This window comes from Carcharhinus amblyrhynchos, chromosome 3 (genome assembly GCF_965287045.1).
Source record: "Carcharhinus amblyrhynchos chromosome 3, sCarAmb.v2.hapA, whole genome shotgun sequence".
NCBI classification, from domain to species: Eukaryota; Metazoa; Chordata; class Chondrichthyes; order Carcharhiniformes; family Carcharhinidae; genus Carcharhinus; species Carcharhinus amblyrhynchos.
The window spans coordinates 104,499,435-104,515,953 of NC_137326.1; the positions used below are offsets into that span (position 1 = coordinate 104,499,435).

Below are 16,519 nucleotides of genomic sequence, written 5' to 3' on the forward strand. Positions count from 1 at the left end.
ATACGTGGGGTTAAAGAGATGGGGCTTGAATGGTTGTTGGTGCAGGCTCGATGGGCTGAATGGCCTCCTTCTGCACTATATGATCCAATAGCAGGATGAATTTCTGAGAGAAAGGTGGGTGCAGTGCTATTCCTTCTGGAATCATGAAAAGAATCTAAGGAGATTTGGAAAGGTGGGCTTAGGAGAACAATAGTTTTTGCCTTCCCAAGGCAGCATTTTGTTAGAACATGGATGTAAGTTGCAAGTTCCAGCTTGCATAAAGGCTGAAAATGGCAAAGAATTGGTACTGTTATTCAGCAAGAAAATAGATGGAATTTTTGACCATGTTGATCTTTGTATCAATCAACTGTTCGATACATGTTAGAAACATGTGCCAGGGCTGACAGATATAATTGCTCAGGTATAATAGTATAGCAGACTGGCTATAGTCTAACTGATCTTCTACCAATGCCTTTTGTTCATCCTGTACCACTTTATGGTGTCTTAAAGCCAACTTCCATCATAATTTTAACTTTATCTGACAAATAGGATCGGATTGTGCAGTTTGAGAAGTTCACCTTCAGTTCACATATCATAGAATAGGATCCCTACAGTGCAGAAGGAAGCCATTTGGCCCATCAAGTCTGCACCAACAACAATCCCACACTGCCCTATGCCTGTGACTCCATATCTTTATCCCATGAGCCCCTCTAACCTACGCATCCTGGGACACTGTGGGACAATTTAGCATGGCCAATCAACCTAACCCACATATCTTGACTTGCATATAGAAAACCATTCCTTTATCATCGATATCCTGGAATTCTTTACCTAACACCATTGTGGGAGTGCCATCATTACAAGGAATGAAGTGGGTGAAGGATAATGCATACCAAAAACCTCTCAGGACAACTAAGGGTCAACACTGCAAGCAGCCACCCAACCACATCATGAAAACAAAAACAAATATTGATGTTTGCTGAGCTCCCAAAAATAATCTGTATTGAAAGAACGTCTCTTTCCTGATTTATTTCAGTTCTTCCTGTTCTGGTGAAATCTTGGATACACTTAAGTGACACTCAGTTTTCAGATGAATTGGCCGACATTATTTTAGCTGCATTGGCCAAATGTTTCCACAGAAACATTATTGTCAGGAGAAGAATAATAAAATGAGAAACAATTTCTATTAAAAATGACTACCGAACTAGTCACCCTAAAAATAAGGGGCAATTTAGCATGGCCAATCAACTTAACACGCACATCTTTGGACCATGGGAGGAAGTACTTGGAGGAAACACATGCAGATATAGGGAGAACGTGTAAACCCCACACAGACAGTGACCTGAGGCAGGAATTGAACCTGGTCCCTGGCGCTGTGAGGCAGCAGTGCTAACCACTGTGCCACCGTGCTACCCCTGGTTGTTTGGCCCCGGGTCTTTTTCAATTGCTGCATCTTCCATCCACATTGTTATTCCTGGTTCAAGTCACATGCTGGACTTCATTTGTGTTCACATATTTTGGTGCACACAGAATTTGATCAGGATCTTAACTTATTACAGACTTTGAATATTCAAAGTGCTATCCTATATTTACCATCAGCAGTTAGTTATCGGATATCAGGAGTGTGTAAATAAATTGCAACTACTGACATGCACTTCTTGTTGAAAGTACTTTTCTAATCTTACCCAGGATTATTTTCCTGGCCTGCCCTATCTTTGCCTCCCTATTAGAATCGTAGGGCTGGATTTTAAGTTTGCTATGCGCTGGGAGCAAGATTGTGGGGCATCCAGCTCAGTATAGGAAGCCTAGATGTAAGTACAGTGCATTTGACAATGACATCATAACCAAGTTACTGCATTAACAGATTATTTCTAGGTTTCTTCACCAATGTTCAAGCATCAATGTTCCCGATAAATATTTTTGTTGCATGTGACCCCTTCATTTGAATTTACAATACCTTTAAATATTTTTACTTGGCCATGCACACTTCAAGGGGACAATCTGTGAAAGGCTTGTGCGGTACCTTATGGGTTGCTGTATTGCTGCACACATGAGTAGCTGACAGGGAACATTGGCAGATGAGAACTCTCAAATGATGTGAGCTCATCTGCACTATTTAAAGAAGCACTTTGAACATATATGAACATACAAGCATACGTAATAGATGCAGAATAGGTCATTCAGCTCCATGAGCTTAGTCTGCCATTCATTAGGATCATGGAAATTCCACATTCCCATCTACTCCAATAATCTTTCATTCCCTTGCCTAACAAGAATCCATGTACCTCCTCCTCAAAATATTCAAACCCCACCTCCACCGCCTTCCAGTGCAGACAGTTCCAAAGTCAGACAACCCTTTGGACAGGGGAACAGACACAGTCCTATCTGTAGGGGGATTGCCATTGGGCCAAGGTTGCCAGAACAGCAAGCAGGTACTTCCTCTCTGAAGATGCAGCCAGCAACCAGGGTGTACCTGCTGACTTTGCGTTGTGGTCTGGACACCCCTGCTACTGGTAAAATATCACCACAGCCATCAATTGCCCACTTAAGGGCATCAGTTGGACCAAGGATGGGAGGGCACCTTGACACTTACCCTGCTGCTGTTATTTTATTAGTACTAGCTGGTTGCTGACAGGGATGGCACCCCTGCCATCCCACCCAATTTTACAGCTCACCATTGCCAACCAGCCCACACTGGGATAGGTGGAGGGGGGCTGGATCTCAGCCGAGATTTCAGCCAAGTGAGCATGAGCAGATGGTAGAACAATCGAGTGGAGAGCGTGCAGGATGCTCCAAACTTTGTTCAGCTGGAAATAAACAATCCCCTCAGGGAATGGTGATGAATAGAATATTGCTGGAATAACAACATGTAATATGCAATGTTCAGGCAAGCATTCCAGCCATATTCCCACATTCTGGCTGGCATTTTGTGACAAACAAAGTCTTGGTTCAGTTTTTTTAAAAAGAAAATGAAGCAGAAATGTCATTGAAACAGTCTGCGGCTCACAACTGTTGTCTTCAATAGTTGTGTTTTTAACAGGATTGCCAACTCTGGCTGGATATATCCCAGGAGATGTCATCACATTGTCAGGAAAAATTGTGATGGCATGAAAATATCAGGGAAATCCAATGAATTGGAATGTATTATATATTTTTAAGGACTATTGGAAAAAGAAAGCTGCTTAAGGCAGGAACAGTTTGATTAGGTTAATGGAACTTGTGTTTTTGATATGTTGAGGAGCCTAGCAATATTGCAAACAGATGTTTACCTAAGATAAGCTGGTAACAATGACAGAAATAGCATAAAGAATTTGAATAATGTGTCAGAAGTTCATAGGAGAAGACAAGGTGTGAACTTTAGACTGCACTCTAAAAGATAGACTCACAAAATAAAGGTAATTAAGTTTGATTTCTAAAGAAGTTAATTCAAATAAGGGAAGACCAAAAAGGAAAAACTATGTATCAGAAGGAATTCAACCTATGCAACGATAGCTGTTTGAGACCTCAGAACACAGTAGGAATCTTCATTTAAACTCCCAGTAAGCCGTGTCTTGAAAAAACATTTTTTTTCTATCTGAGAAGCAATCTCAAAGAGACATAGCTGCCTGGTGTTTGACTGTTACTGAATTTTAGTTTTAAAAATCAAGAGATGTTCTGGAAGTTTGGGGAGAATTATCTCTGAAGGTAATGAGATAAAGGTGTGTGATAATATGCGTAGCCACTATTTTAGTTATGTGTACCTCTAGTTGACCTTTTTGGTTTATTTTATTGTTTAATAAACATTTATTCAAATTAAAATAATCACAACATATTTGAGACATCATTCTCCAGTTTTTAAATCTTTCCACACATTATATCAAGTGACAAAGTACAGTGAAGGACAACTGTTTCAGGTTTTCCTTCTGGGATTTGAAATAACCTGATGTTTACCATCAGCAATGCTCTTAACAACATGACTATTTATCTTCAACTGTCCCCCTCCCAGATTCCTACAATTGGTCAATCATCACGGAGGCCTGCATTCTCATGGCTTTTCAATGTGTATTGGGTTTAACTTATGAAAATATATTCACCCTGCTTCAGCCCCTTCAATTGCTGCTGTCTTGTTGCCTAGTTTTCACTGAGTTCTGGAAATCCATGGGGCCAAAGATAAACTGCAAAATCCACTTTAATATCGCTCTGATTACCATTAGACATAAGATGTAGGAGCAGAAGTAGGCCATTTGACTCACCAGATTTTCTCTGCTATTCAATGAGATCATGACTGATCTGAAATGATTATCCTCAACTCCACTTTTCTGCCTTATCCCCATTACACTTGATTTCTTTACTGATGAAACTGATAACACCAGGTTAAAGTCCAACAGGTTTCTTTTGGAATCACAAGCCTTCAGAGCTTGAAACTGATAACCAAGTTCTGCACACATGAGGATGGCCTTAATTGGGACCTCATCACACTACATGTAACCCGCTGGGCCTGGGCTTCAAAATACTGCTAACTGTCTTAGTTTGAGACAATTCATACCTCTTTCACCTGTGCTTATCCCTCTCTCCATTCGCACTGTCTGTACTTGTAGACTTGATCACCTGAAAAGACTCACATTCCAACCATTATCTTGCAATTATGTCTTTATCTATACATGCCGCGTTTGTGAAACCTACCTCTCCACTCATCTGATGAAGGAGCAGTGCTCCGAAAGCTCATGATTCCAAATAAACCTGCTGGACTTTAACTTGGTGCTGTGAGACTTCTTACTGTGCCCACCCCAGTCCAACACCGGCATCTCCATGTCATGATGAAACTAAATGATTAATACAATGAAATTGGCAACTCTTCTCTCCTGAGGGAGTTATGCGCTTGCAGTCATTCATGAGACATGGGCGTTCGCTAGCTGGCCAGCATTTATTGCCCATCCCTTGTTGCCCTTGAGAAGGTGGTGATGGGCTGCCTTCTTGAAATGCTGATACAACTGAATGGCTTGCTAACTCATTACCGAAGGCAGCTGAGACTCAACCGCATTTGCTGTTGCTCTGGAGTTGCCTAAAGGCTAGACCAGTTAAGGAGGACGACAAAGTTCCTTCCCTAAAGGACATTAATGAACCAATTAGGTTTTTCCAACAATTGACAATGGTTCCATGGTCCTTGGTAGATTCTTAATTCCAGATATTTTTTGTTGAATTCAAATTCCAGCAGCTGCCGTGGCAGGATTTGAACCTGGGTCCCCAGAACATTAGCTGAGTTTCTGGATTAATAGTATGACAATAACACCAGTTGGTCATTGCCACACTTGAAATATGGAAGTTGGCAGATTGGAACCACCTTCCTAATGTCCTCATACTTTTCCTGGACTTCACTCCCACCTGAACCCAAATGAACATATATATGCAATGCACAAATTGCCCCATATACATTCACTGCCAGCTGTGATTTACTTGGTTAACATTTCGCTCATTAATTTTGGATATAGAATCAAAAAAGTACAAGTGTTCTGATTTTTGCTGAAGATATCTGTGCAGAGTGCCTATTGTGTAAACATTTCTTAATCTCTTACATATATCAACAGCTTGACACGGCAGTAAGACTATTAGACACCACACCTTAAAGCTATTACATTTGAGAAGTATGATTTACTATCAACAGCATAGTTCAAATATTGCTTTCCCAAAATACCAATGAATTATAGCTGAGTAGATCCAGAACTTAAATGTGCCTCAAATAAAATAAAACACTCAATTACATGGTGCAATCCCTGTGTCTCTCTGAGTCATGCAGGGCTTGAGTTCATCAATCATCTGAGGGTTATTACTGCCTGTTTTATGAAGTGAACACATAAAGTAGCAGACTGTATCTCCAATAACGCTTATAGGTTGCAGTATAAATGTTTAATGATTGACAGCAAAATTGACAACTCACAGTATGTGCCATGATTTTCGGTTCATAAACACACTGATCTCTGCCTTTATTGACTAGAAAAGTTAGGAAATACAAGCCAGTAATTCATTATTTGAAAATGTACATAAATTTGTTTCTGTATGTATAAAAAAATCAAAGCAAAGTGAAGTCTAAAATGTTGAACTTTTACTGTGGCGTTTGATTTGGGCATCGCTGCCTCAGCCAGCATTTATTGCCCTTCTCTAATTACCCTCACAAAGGTGATGGTGAGCTGTCTTCTTAAACCACTGCAATCCATGTGGTGTTTGTAAACATGATGTGGGTATGCCGGCATTGGACTGGCGTAAACACAGTAAAAAGTAAAAAAACCTGGTGTTGTCAGACTTTTTACTGTGTTTGTAAACCCCAGTGCTCTTAGGAAAAGAGTTTCAGGATTTTGGCCCACCAATCGTGAAGAAATGGCGATATAGTTCCAACATGGTGAGTGGCTCGGAGAGGAACTTGCATATGGTGCTGTTCCCACACTAGGCCTTGAACCCAAAACTCAAGGCAGATGTTCCAGTGCAGTACTGAGAGATTGTTGCATTGCCACCAATGCGATGTATCAGAGGGGATGTTAAACTGAGGCCCCATTTACCTGCTTGAGTGGATGTCAAAGAGCCCATGATACTATTTTGAAGAACAGCAAGAGAGTCATCCCTAATAACTTAGAGGTAAAATCCTGGAAGTCTGAAATGAAAGTAGAAAATGCTGGAAAACCTCAACAGGTCTGACAACATCTGTGGAAAGAGAAACCGTGTTAATATTTATAGCCAAATGACTCTTCCTGGGAACTGTGGCTACCCCCACATTCCACCCCCCCACCCCCAGTGTCCTGGCTAATTTATTCTTTAATCAAAGCCACAAAATCTGATTATCTAGTTATTATCACATTGTTGTTTGTGCTGAGTGCACACGGCTGCAGTTTTTCCTACTACAGTAACCACATAGTATTTCATGAACTGTAAAATACTTTGGAGACATCTGTAAAATACTTTGGAGTGCTATATAATTGCAAGACTTTCTTTCTTCTTGCCAGTCCACTACAGCACTAAGAGAACTTGAATTCCTATTGTTTATTAGTATGCAGTATATTTTAAAACTAAACGCAGACTGCTGTTCAGCTTGGGTGTCTGTAACTATGGGTTTGGTAGGATTCATAGAATCCCTGCTGTGCAGTTAGAGGCCATTCAGCCCATCCAGTCTGCAAAGACTCTCCAAAAGAGCATCCCATCCAAGCCCATACTCTCACCCTACCTGTGTAACCCAGGTTCAATTCCCGGCTTGGGTCACTGTCTGTGTGGAGTCTGCATGTTCTCCCTGTGTTGCTGTGGGTTTCCTCTGGATGCTCTGGTTTCCTCCCACAGTCTGAAAGATGTGCTGGTTAGGTGCTTTGGCCATGCTAAATTCTCCCTCATTTCTCCCTGAACAGGAGCTGGAGTGGCGACTGGGGGATTGTCATAAGAACATAAGAACATAAGAAATAGGAGCAGGGATAGGCCATCTAGCCCCTTGAACCTGCCCCGCCATTCAAGAAGACCATGGCTGATCTGAAGTGGATCAGTTCCACTTACCCGCCTGCTCCCCATAACCCTTAATTCCCTTACTGATCAGAAATCTATCTACCCTTGACTTAAACATATTCAACAAGGCAGCCTCCACCTGGGCAGAGAATTCCAGAGATTCACTACCCTCTGAGAGAAGAAGTTCCTCCTCAACTCTGTTCTAAACTGACCCTCCCCCTCTTATTTTGACGCTGTGCCCTCTAGTTCTGGTTTCCTTTTTAAGTGGGAAGAACCTCTCTACCTCTACCCTATCTAGCCCCTTCATTATCTTATATGTCTCTATAAGATCCCCCCCTCAGCCTTCTAAACTCCAACGAGTACAGGCCCAATCTACTCAATCTCTCCTCATAAACTAACCCCCTCATCTCCGGTATCAACCTGATGAACCTTCTCTGTACTCCCTCCAAGGCCAATATATCCTTTTGCAAATAAGGGGACCAAAATTGCACACAGTACTCCAGTTGCAGCCTCACCAGTGTCTTGCACAGTTATAGCAAGACCTCCTTGCTTTTATATTCTATCCCCCTCGTGATAAAGGCCAACATTCCATTCACCTTCTTGATCACCTGCAGACTGAGTTTTTGCGATTCGTGCACAAGGACCCCCAGGTCCCTCTGCACAGTAACATGCTGCAACTTTTCACCATTTAAATAATATTCCTTCCTATATTATTTCTTCCAAAGTGGATAACCTCACATTTGCCAATGTTATACTCCATCTGCTAGGTCCTCGCCCACTCACTTAGCCTATCCAAATCTCTCTGCAGACTTTCCGCGCCCTCCACACAATTCACTTTTCCACTGATCTTCGTGTCATCAGCAAATTTTGTTACCCTACACTCAGCCCCCTCCTCCAGATCGTCTATGTATATGGTAAACAGTTGAGGCCCCAGCACTGATCCCTGCAGCACTCCACTAGTCACCAACTGCCAATCAGAAAATCACCCATTTATTCCAACTCTCTGCTTCCTGTTAGATAGCCAATCCTCAATCCACGCTAACACTTTACTCCCAGCTCTGTGTTCCCTAACCTTCTGCAGCAACCTTTTGTGAGGCACCTTATCAAACGCCTTCTGGAAATCTAAAAACACCACATCCACCGGTTCCCCTCTGTCTGCCGCACTAGTCACATGTTCATAAAAATCCAGTAAATTCATCAAACATGACTTTCCCTTCATGAATCCATGCTGCATCTGCTTGATTGAACCGTTGTTTTCCAGTGTCCTGCTATTTCTTCTTTAACTTCTCGTAACTTCATCGCAGTGTTAATGTAAGCCTACTTGTAACTAATATATAAGCTTTACTTTTTTTCCTGCTCAGTACAGAGCATTCTTAATTCTGAACAAAATATTACGTTTCAGAAATTTTCCTGGCTTTGCATTTTGTTATTGTGTCAAGATGACCTTTAGCATTTAGCTTGATTATGTCTGGATCCTGGAGTTGGCTAATGACATCCTTGTCCAGTCCCTATCAGGCCAACACACTATCTGCTATGCTCCTAACTGTATTTAACCACATGCTAACTTGGTCTTTATTATTTTTACTTGCATGACCTGAAGTGTTACGGTACAGAGCAAAATGCCTCTGCCAATTTTGCTTTGCTCAGCCTGTCCGAGGCGGTCTATGCTTTTAAATGAATCAAGTAGGACTAAAGTAGTAGCTGTTTCTCACCCTGGGTCAGAGTATGTTTTCCTGCAATAATTGTCTTGTTCGTCTCTGTGCAGCCCTCAGCTCCAGCATCAATGCTGGATTGACCTCAAAGTCCTCTACCCACTGCTCTGCACTTTTTCTGGGTTTTTCTTCAGGTTTCTTTCACCTTTTTCCACTGCTTCTCTGTGGATTTAGTCACTGCTGCCTCCACCTGTGACTATGGATTTGCCTTGGGATTTCTTGGCTTCTTACGCACCTGCTTGAGGCATTGGTCTTTCATTTAAACTGTCTTTAGTTACATCGCTAACTATTTACAAAGTTATAGAACATCAGGGCATAGCTACACCTGCTCGCTGAGCTGCTTCTCACTTATCTTCTCTCAGTGAGAAAGTGCCTGACACGTGATCATTCACCATCGTTGGAGTTAACCCTGTGTAGGATTGTGTCCCGTTATGACAGCAATCTGTCTAATCAGTTCAGGGAAATTCTGATAATCAGAGGCTATGGACGTCAGTTTATATTCACTGCGCATCTGTTTTCTATATTCTACGTTTGAAGGAAATTGCTATGAAATGGTTTGGCAAAATCTGGATTATTTAGTATCCTCAGTGCTTTCCTTTCACTTATTTAACTTCCTGTACTTTAGGAATACATAAATGTTCTATTTCAATTTGACTGTGAGACTGCTGTACTGAGCTGGTGAATAGTTTGATGATGTCTTGGGGGGGTGAACATAAACATGCTGATACACTGCAGACTGAAAATTCTCCAAATGTGTGTGCATAGTTTATACCTGTAGCCAGCCAATTTTGTCAAATGGTTACATAATAATAGCCTTTATAAAGGTCGTTTACTGTGGTAAAGTTCCAGCTCAGTGTCAAAAAAACATAACACCCAATGCACGCATGTTAACGTAGCAGTTGCTTATTAAGTGTTTCAATTTAGTTTTCAGTTAAAGGCTTCTAAAGAATGGTCTCTTGCGAAAATAATATGTTGGTAGGGATTCTCCCCAAAAAATTCTAAATGTCGAATTTGCATGAAAACTGGAGTAAATCACACTGATTTTTTTAACTGCAGAGTGCACTCAAGTAAATTGTGTGTAAAATCAGGGGGTGGGCCCTATCCCCGCAGAAGAGGCCAGCAGCAAAATGCTAAGTGGGCCACTGTGCGGGCACCGATCTGTCAGTGCTGAGATCAGTGCAAGCGCAGTGGTCACTGTCTGCTGGCCTCCTGATTGCTGGCTGGCTCAATTGCTGGCCAGTCCTGTGATCACTCCATCCCCAGTGGCCTGATTGTTGGCCCCCTGAACATGCCAGAGCCAGGGTTACACCCCACCCACCCCACCCTGTACCTAGCTATCCTTGATTGCTCCCCACCACCTCCATCAACCTCCCCACCACCCCCCACTCTGCTGGCAGCCACAACACCCTCACCCCCCCCAACCCGATGCCTCGTCCCGATCACTGGCCTCCCTCCTCTGCTCGATCCCAAAGTACAGAGTCCCTCATTAGATCCCATCCATATGGGGCTGCGCCCCCTTGGCACTGCCCCATGCCCAGTGGGCAGTGCTAAGGTGTGCCCTGGGCATTGACACTTTGCCCCTTGGGCAGGCTGGAACTGCCAAGGTGGCAATGCTCAGGGGGCATCACCCCCTTAGCGCCCGACCCTCTGGGGGGCTCCGATTGCTCCCCCTTCACTCCAGCGGGGTCAGGCCACTAGCTCCCTGGAAGTGGGACCCTACTTTAACCTCCACTGGAGTGAAATACTCCTGGTGGTGGGATGGGGCGGGGGGAGGCGGGGGGGAGGGCAGGGTGTGTGTGGGGGAGGGTGGTGATGTTCCAGATGCTCGTGGTCCTGGAGATTTCAGTCCCGGGCCCGTTAATAGCATTTAAATTATAGTTAAATCATTTGAATAATTTATGCAGCTCCTCGCTGATCTTTGGCGTGGAGCTGACGCTGCCAGAGATCCGGCTCTGGGAGATGCTATCGGGCATGACTCCCAGCGTGCATCCCACACACCAAGTGCTGCTTGAATCTCCCATCCCACTGCGTAATGTTTCAGTGCAGTGGGATGGGAGAATTTCCCCGTTATGTTTGCTTGTTTAGATCAGGTCTTGATTGCACACACATCCCTGCGTCAGAAGGTGTAGATTCAAGTGCAACCTCAGTGACTTGTGTATAAAACACAGAGCAGAATGTTCTGGCCCATCCTGCTAGGAGATCATCTGTCCCTGCTGCACTCGATGGAGTTTTGAATGACCTGCCATGATGGAATATTAATATTCTGTCCATAGACTGACAACCCAACACAGCACTGAATGGGGGCTGATGAAGTGTTAAACTGAGACCTACTCAAGTGGAAGTAAAAGACCCAACGCTTAGATTTTGAATTTTGTCCTGGACAATATCCGATCCTCATCACAACTTATCTGGTCATGATCAATGTTATTTGTGTGGCCTTGTTGATTGCAAATTGGCCACCACACTTCCTGCAGAACAACTATAATTACCCTTCAAAAGTATTTCAATGGTAGTAATGTGCTTTAGATTATCCTGGAGGCCTAAAAACTGCTGAAGAATTTTCTTAAATGTCATGAATGCATTTCTCTTATTATTTAAAACACATTGAATCCTGCAATTAATTTATGTTTTGTATTTATCACTGACTCTAAATATCGGTTGAGCAATACCATTTTTTTCGCCTTTATCTTCAACTTTATGACTGGATAATTACATAAAATATGATCAAGAAGTTTCCTGCACAAGTAGATAATCATGAGGCTGAATCTTCGAAAGCAACTCTAATGATTTTTTTCTGTAATAGGAAGCTTATGAGTTTGTTAGACCTGATGGAATCATCAAGGTTTATCAGAACGCCAGCTTAACGTTCTTTCATTTATATCATCTGTAAAGCAGATACAATAAAGCGAGACAATAGATCTGGGGTTGGCTGGTGGCTGGGTGGGTTGGGGGGGGGGGTCTCGGCCCTGTGCCAAGGACTGGGTAGAAAACAGGGTCTGTGGGATAGTTGGGATGGAGCTCAGTGCCCCCTTCCCCTCCCCTCTGTTCCCCTGTGGCGGGAGATGCGCGTCACAGGTTGTACGGGGATTTGTGCATGCACCAGGAACGCATGCGCCTATTGTGGGCAGGGCCTAGGGGCATTAGTTGGGGTTGGAGGGTCCCGCTGCCACTCTGCTGACAGGATCGGTCTGGGCTGGAGGGAGAGCAGTGATTGGGGTGGGCTGGTGGGGAGGGGGGCTGGTTTGCTGGGGGTCCTTCCTCTGGGAGGGGTCTGACACTGGAGGGAGCCAACGTGGGAGGGAGGATCTGCTGGGGTGAGGAGGATCACTACAGCTATAGGGGCGAAGGGGGCTGTGCATTGGGACACTCTGGGATGGGGAGAAGTCAGGGTTGGCCTGGGAATTGTTGTTGGGGCTGTGGGGGGAGCTGAAGGGGCAGTGCTGCCGGGATCCCGGGTTGGCCAGCGATCGAGCTGGCCAGTAAAAGGGGAGATTGACAGATTGGGACCACTGCACATGTGCAGACTTCCAGAACTGTCAAACTCCGGTGTGAATAGATCCTCCCCCCTGGATTTTTAATGATGCTCACGACCAGGACCTCTGAGGTGCACAGAGTGCGGAGATTCGGGTGAGAAGCTGAACTGAGAAAACAGTTAGGATCTAAAACAGTTTTTCCGTCAATTCAGCACTTTTGGAGAAGCGTGGCCCACGTTTCCCCTCATTGTTCCTGCTTCCCTCCACTCCATACCCCTCCACTTCCATTCGTCCATTCCTCCATTTTCCTCTCCTCCATTCTTCCTTCCTTCCTCTCCACTCCCCCTCTTTGCCCCATTCCTGCACTCCCTGTCCCCCCATTCCGTCTCCCCATGTTACCCCATGTCTCCACATTCCCTTTTACTCTCCATCTCCTGCAGCCAGCATGTCTGCCCAAGACTCTTAAGATCACGACCAATTCACCAGCCAGCCTGTAGAGGGAGCTGCTTTACATGTGTCGACCTCTGATTCTGCACATGCTCAATAGCAACTGCAGAGGTCTGACAGAAACCTTTGCTTAATGGTATCTCCACTCACGTTGTCTGCACCTTTAAGACTTGATGAGGTGTAAAGACTCCCATTCTAATCAGTGTTCTGTAAACTGTGTGTGCCTTTATATGCCCTGTTTCTGATCAGAACTCCCCACTCACCTGACGAAGGAGCAGCGCTTTGAAAGCTAGTGGCATTTACCACCAAATAAGCCTGTTGGACTTTAACCTGGTGTTGTGAGACTTCTTATGGTGTTTACCCCAGTCCAACGCCGGCATCTCCACATCATGACAGAGAGAGCTGTCAGGCCCCTGCTACTGCAGGCAGCCTCAACCATCCTCCCCTCCCCCACATCTGCAATTGTGGGGGCCTGCGGCTGATCGTGAGCACCAGAATGCATGGGCATCTAGCTCCTGCAGCCCCCTCCTCCCCCCGCCATCTGCCACCCAGATCAATTGGCTCCACCTCCCCGATCCCATTGCAACCGGATCGCAACCATCCCTCCCACCCTGATCTGCTTCTGTTGCAGAATGCACAGTGGGCACCCCTCCCCCCTGATTGGATACCCCCCTTCATGCTGGGTCCTCTGGCCACCACCCCCATAGGCCCCCTTCCTAGGCCTCCCCCAGGGCTCTCCCAGGCCCCACTCCCTGTGTCTGCTAAGCATTGCCCAGGTGCCAGGCCAGTAGTGCCAAGGGTGGCATCACCAGGCTGGCACTGCCCGAGGGGCACCCTTGCCTTGCCCTTGGCCTCCCGGCGTTGGGGGGGGGAGGGGGGCAGCAAAAAGACCTACAGGAATGTTCCCTGTTCATGGGAGCAGTTGTTTTTCTCACCGGACAGAACCTCTCCCTGGCGAGGTCAGAAAAGCAAGTGAACCTGGATGATTGACACCACACTCACTAAACACATGGAAATTCAAATTTAAATATATTTAAATAAATTATTCAACCTCTCACACATTTATGGAAATGACCTTGCCAGAAATCCAATTCCCACAAAATCACGAGAGCTGAGGAATCGGACGTGATCTTGATTTCTCAGTTCTCGCGCAATTTTACCGGCTCGTTCTGCCCGTCCACATCCTAACCCACAGCTTGGGTACCTTGCTGCTGCTGTCCTCGTTCACCGGGCCATAATGGACGAGCTCTTAAAGTGTAAACTGTATTCCACTTTAAAACTCCACTGGGGAGGCAGGGCGGAATCCACCCCACTTGCAACTCAACAAGCTTGCCGCCATGAGATAGGGGTGAAAATGAGAGGTGTAAAATGCCAGTGGAAGCCGCAGTTCCATCACCACGTGTAGGAGGCTCAGGAAAGTTTTCATTTTATTTGTGACCTAGAGATAACATCATCAGCCGGCAGCACCCTGAGCGACCAGGCAGCCATTTCGAAGAAAAACACTGTTGGCTCCTGAATTGGAGAGGGAATCAGAAAAGGTGGCCTAAAGAAATGCTCATAGCCCCAAGACCCAGTTGGCTAGCCATGGTTAACAAGCAATCTTAAAGCAGCAAAACTGACAGAGAAGAAAACTCCAAACCTAACCCCTAACCTCAGTACAAAAGGTGAGAAAAGAAGAAAAATTCTGAAACTTGCTCTGTGAAAAGAATGCTCAACTCTGATGGTAACAGTTGACACCACCCTCCCCCGCCACCCCCCTTGACAGTCATCCATGATGACCCATCAGCTAGCCAGATTCAACATCCATAGGGCAGTCCTAAGTGAGGTCTGCAAGACACCCTGACAGAATACACTGTTGGCTACACCCTCAATTGGTCAGGTGGACCTGAACGTGAACAATGCCTTATCAATGTCTGCTTCATGGTGAAGAAGACTATTGCCAGCAAACTTTCTGGCCTGATAATTGGTTATCCCAAATGCTTTATGTCCAGTGTCGCTTCTCGGCCTTTTGGCTAAGATCAAGTGTAGTATCGACATGCTGCACTTGGTTGAAGTCATTAGGTTACATTTCAGCTTCATTTGAAGCAATTTTTTAAAGCGGCATCTCGGCCATTTGGCTAAGATGCAAATAAGATCAAGCCCTGGAGGAGGAGCTACACCTACTCCAGTCAGCTTGGATCATGTAGATCAAGCCCAAGACAGGAGGTGAGAGCCCTGTCTTGTCAGCTTGGATCGGGAATGTCCCAACTTGTTGGGACTCTGAATTGGGTTTAATTTGACTTGATTGGATTGGAATAAAGTTTTTAAAAAAAATGCTTTATGTCCAGTGTAGTATTGACATGCTGCAGTTGGTTGAAGTCATTAGGTGACATTTCAGCTTCATTTGAAGCAATTTTTTAAAGCGGCATCTCGGCCTTTTGGCTAAGATGCAAATAAGATCAAGCCCTGGAGGAGGAGCTACACCTACTCCAATCAGCTTGGATCATGTAGATCAAGCCCAAGACAGGAACTGAGAGCCCTGTCTTGTCAGCTTGGATCGGGAATGTCCCAACATGTTGGGACTCTGAATTGGGTTTAATTTGACTTGATTAGATTGGAATAAAGTTTAAAAAAAAATGCTTTATGTCCTTGTGCCCTTCCCCTCCAGAGATTAACCCAGCTGACAAAGTTGGTCTCCATGAACTCATCCAGAATGTTGCTGCCAAGGACAAAATTGTCATCCTTGGTTGTTTCAGTGTCAGACTTAGCTGTGATGATCTTCAATGTAAGTTGGCTTATGGCATATTGAATGATAAGCAATAAGTTAGCTTGTGACCATCCAATTAACATTGATCTCCAGTATTTCTTGAGTGATTGTGAATTTGGTCATTTTGCAGCATTTTGAACAGTAATGTCAAATTACCAGCTCCTGTTATGTCGCACTACAGGAAGTACATATGAGAAGGTGACAGAACTCCATTGGCAGTTCATTTTTGGGTAGTCAGTTTAGCACCAAGAGTAAATCAGTGAAAGAGGGAGGTTATTAATAACTGTGGACTTCACATGGGCGTGGCCGTATGATCTACTTGGTAGGCTAAATTTTAATGATTTGTTTACTTAGTATTTGATGTCAGATTAAATGCTATGTCACGTAATCCTGTGATTGAGGGGATTGTGCAGAAAATATATAAAGTAAGGTTTATTTATTTATCACAAGTAACCTCACATTAACACTATAATGAAGTTACTGTGAAAATCCCCTAGTCGCCATACTCTAGTGCCTGTTTGAATACACTGAAGGAGAATTTAGCAGGCCAATGCACCTAACCAGTACGTCTTTCGGACTGTGGGCGGAACCCGGAGCACCCAGAGGAAACCCATGCAGGCACAGAGAGAATGTACAAATGCCACGCAGACAGTGACCCAAACTGGGAATCGAACCTGGGTCCCTGGCGCTGTGAGGCCTGCTAAATT

General features: G+C 44.5%; 1 non-coding gene across 1 annotated transcript; it reads left to right on the forward strand.

Moving 5' to 3' along the window:
• Positions 1 to 15,058: 15,058 nt before the first annotated feature.
• Positions 15,059 to 15,250, forward strand: LOC145341677 (U2 spliceosomal RNA). Its single transcript, XR_013886434.1, has one exon. It is a non-coding gene; the product is annotated as a U2 spliceosomal RNA (small nuclear RNA).
• Positions 15,251 to 16,519: the final 1,269 nt, after the last annotated feature.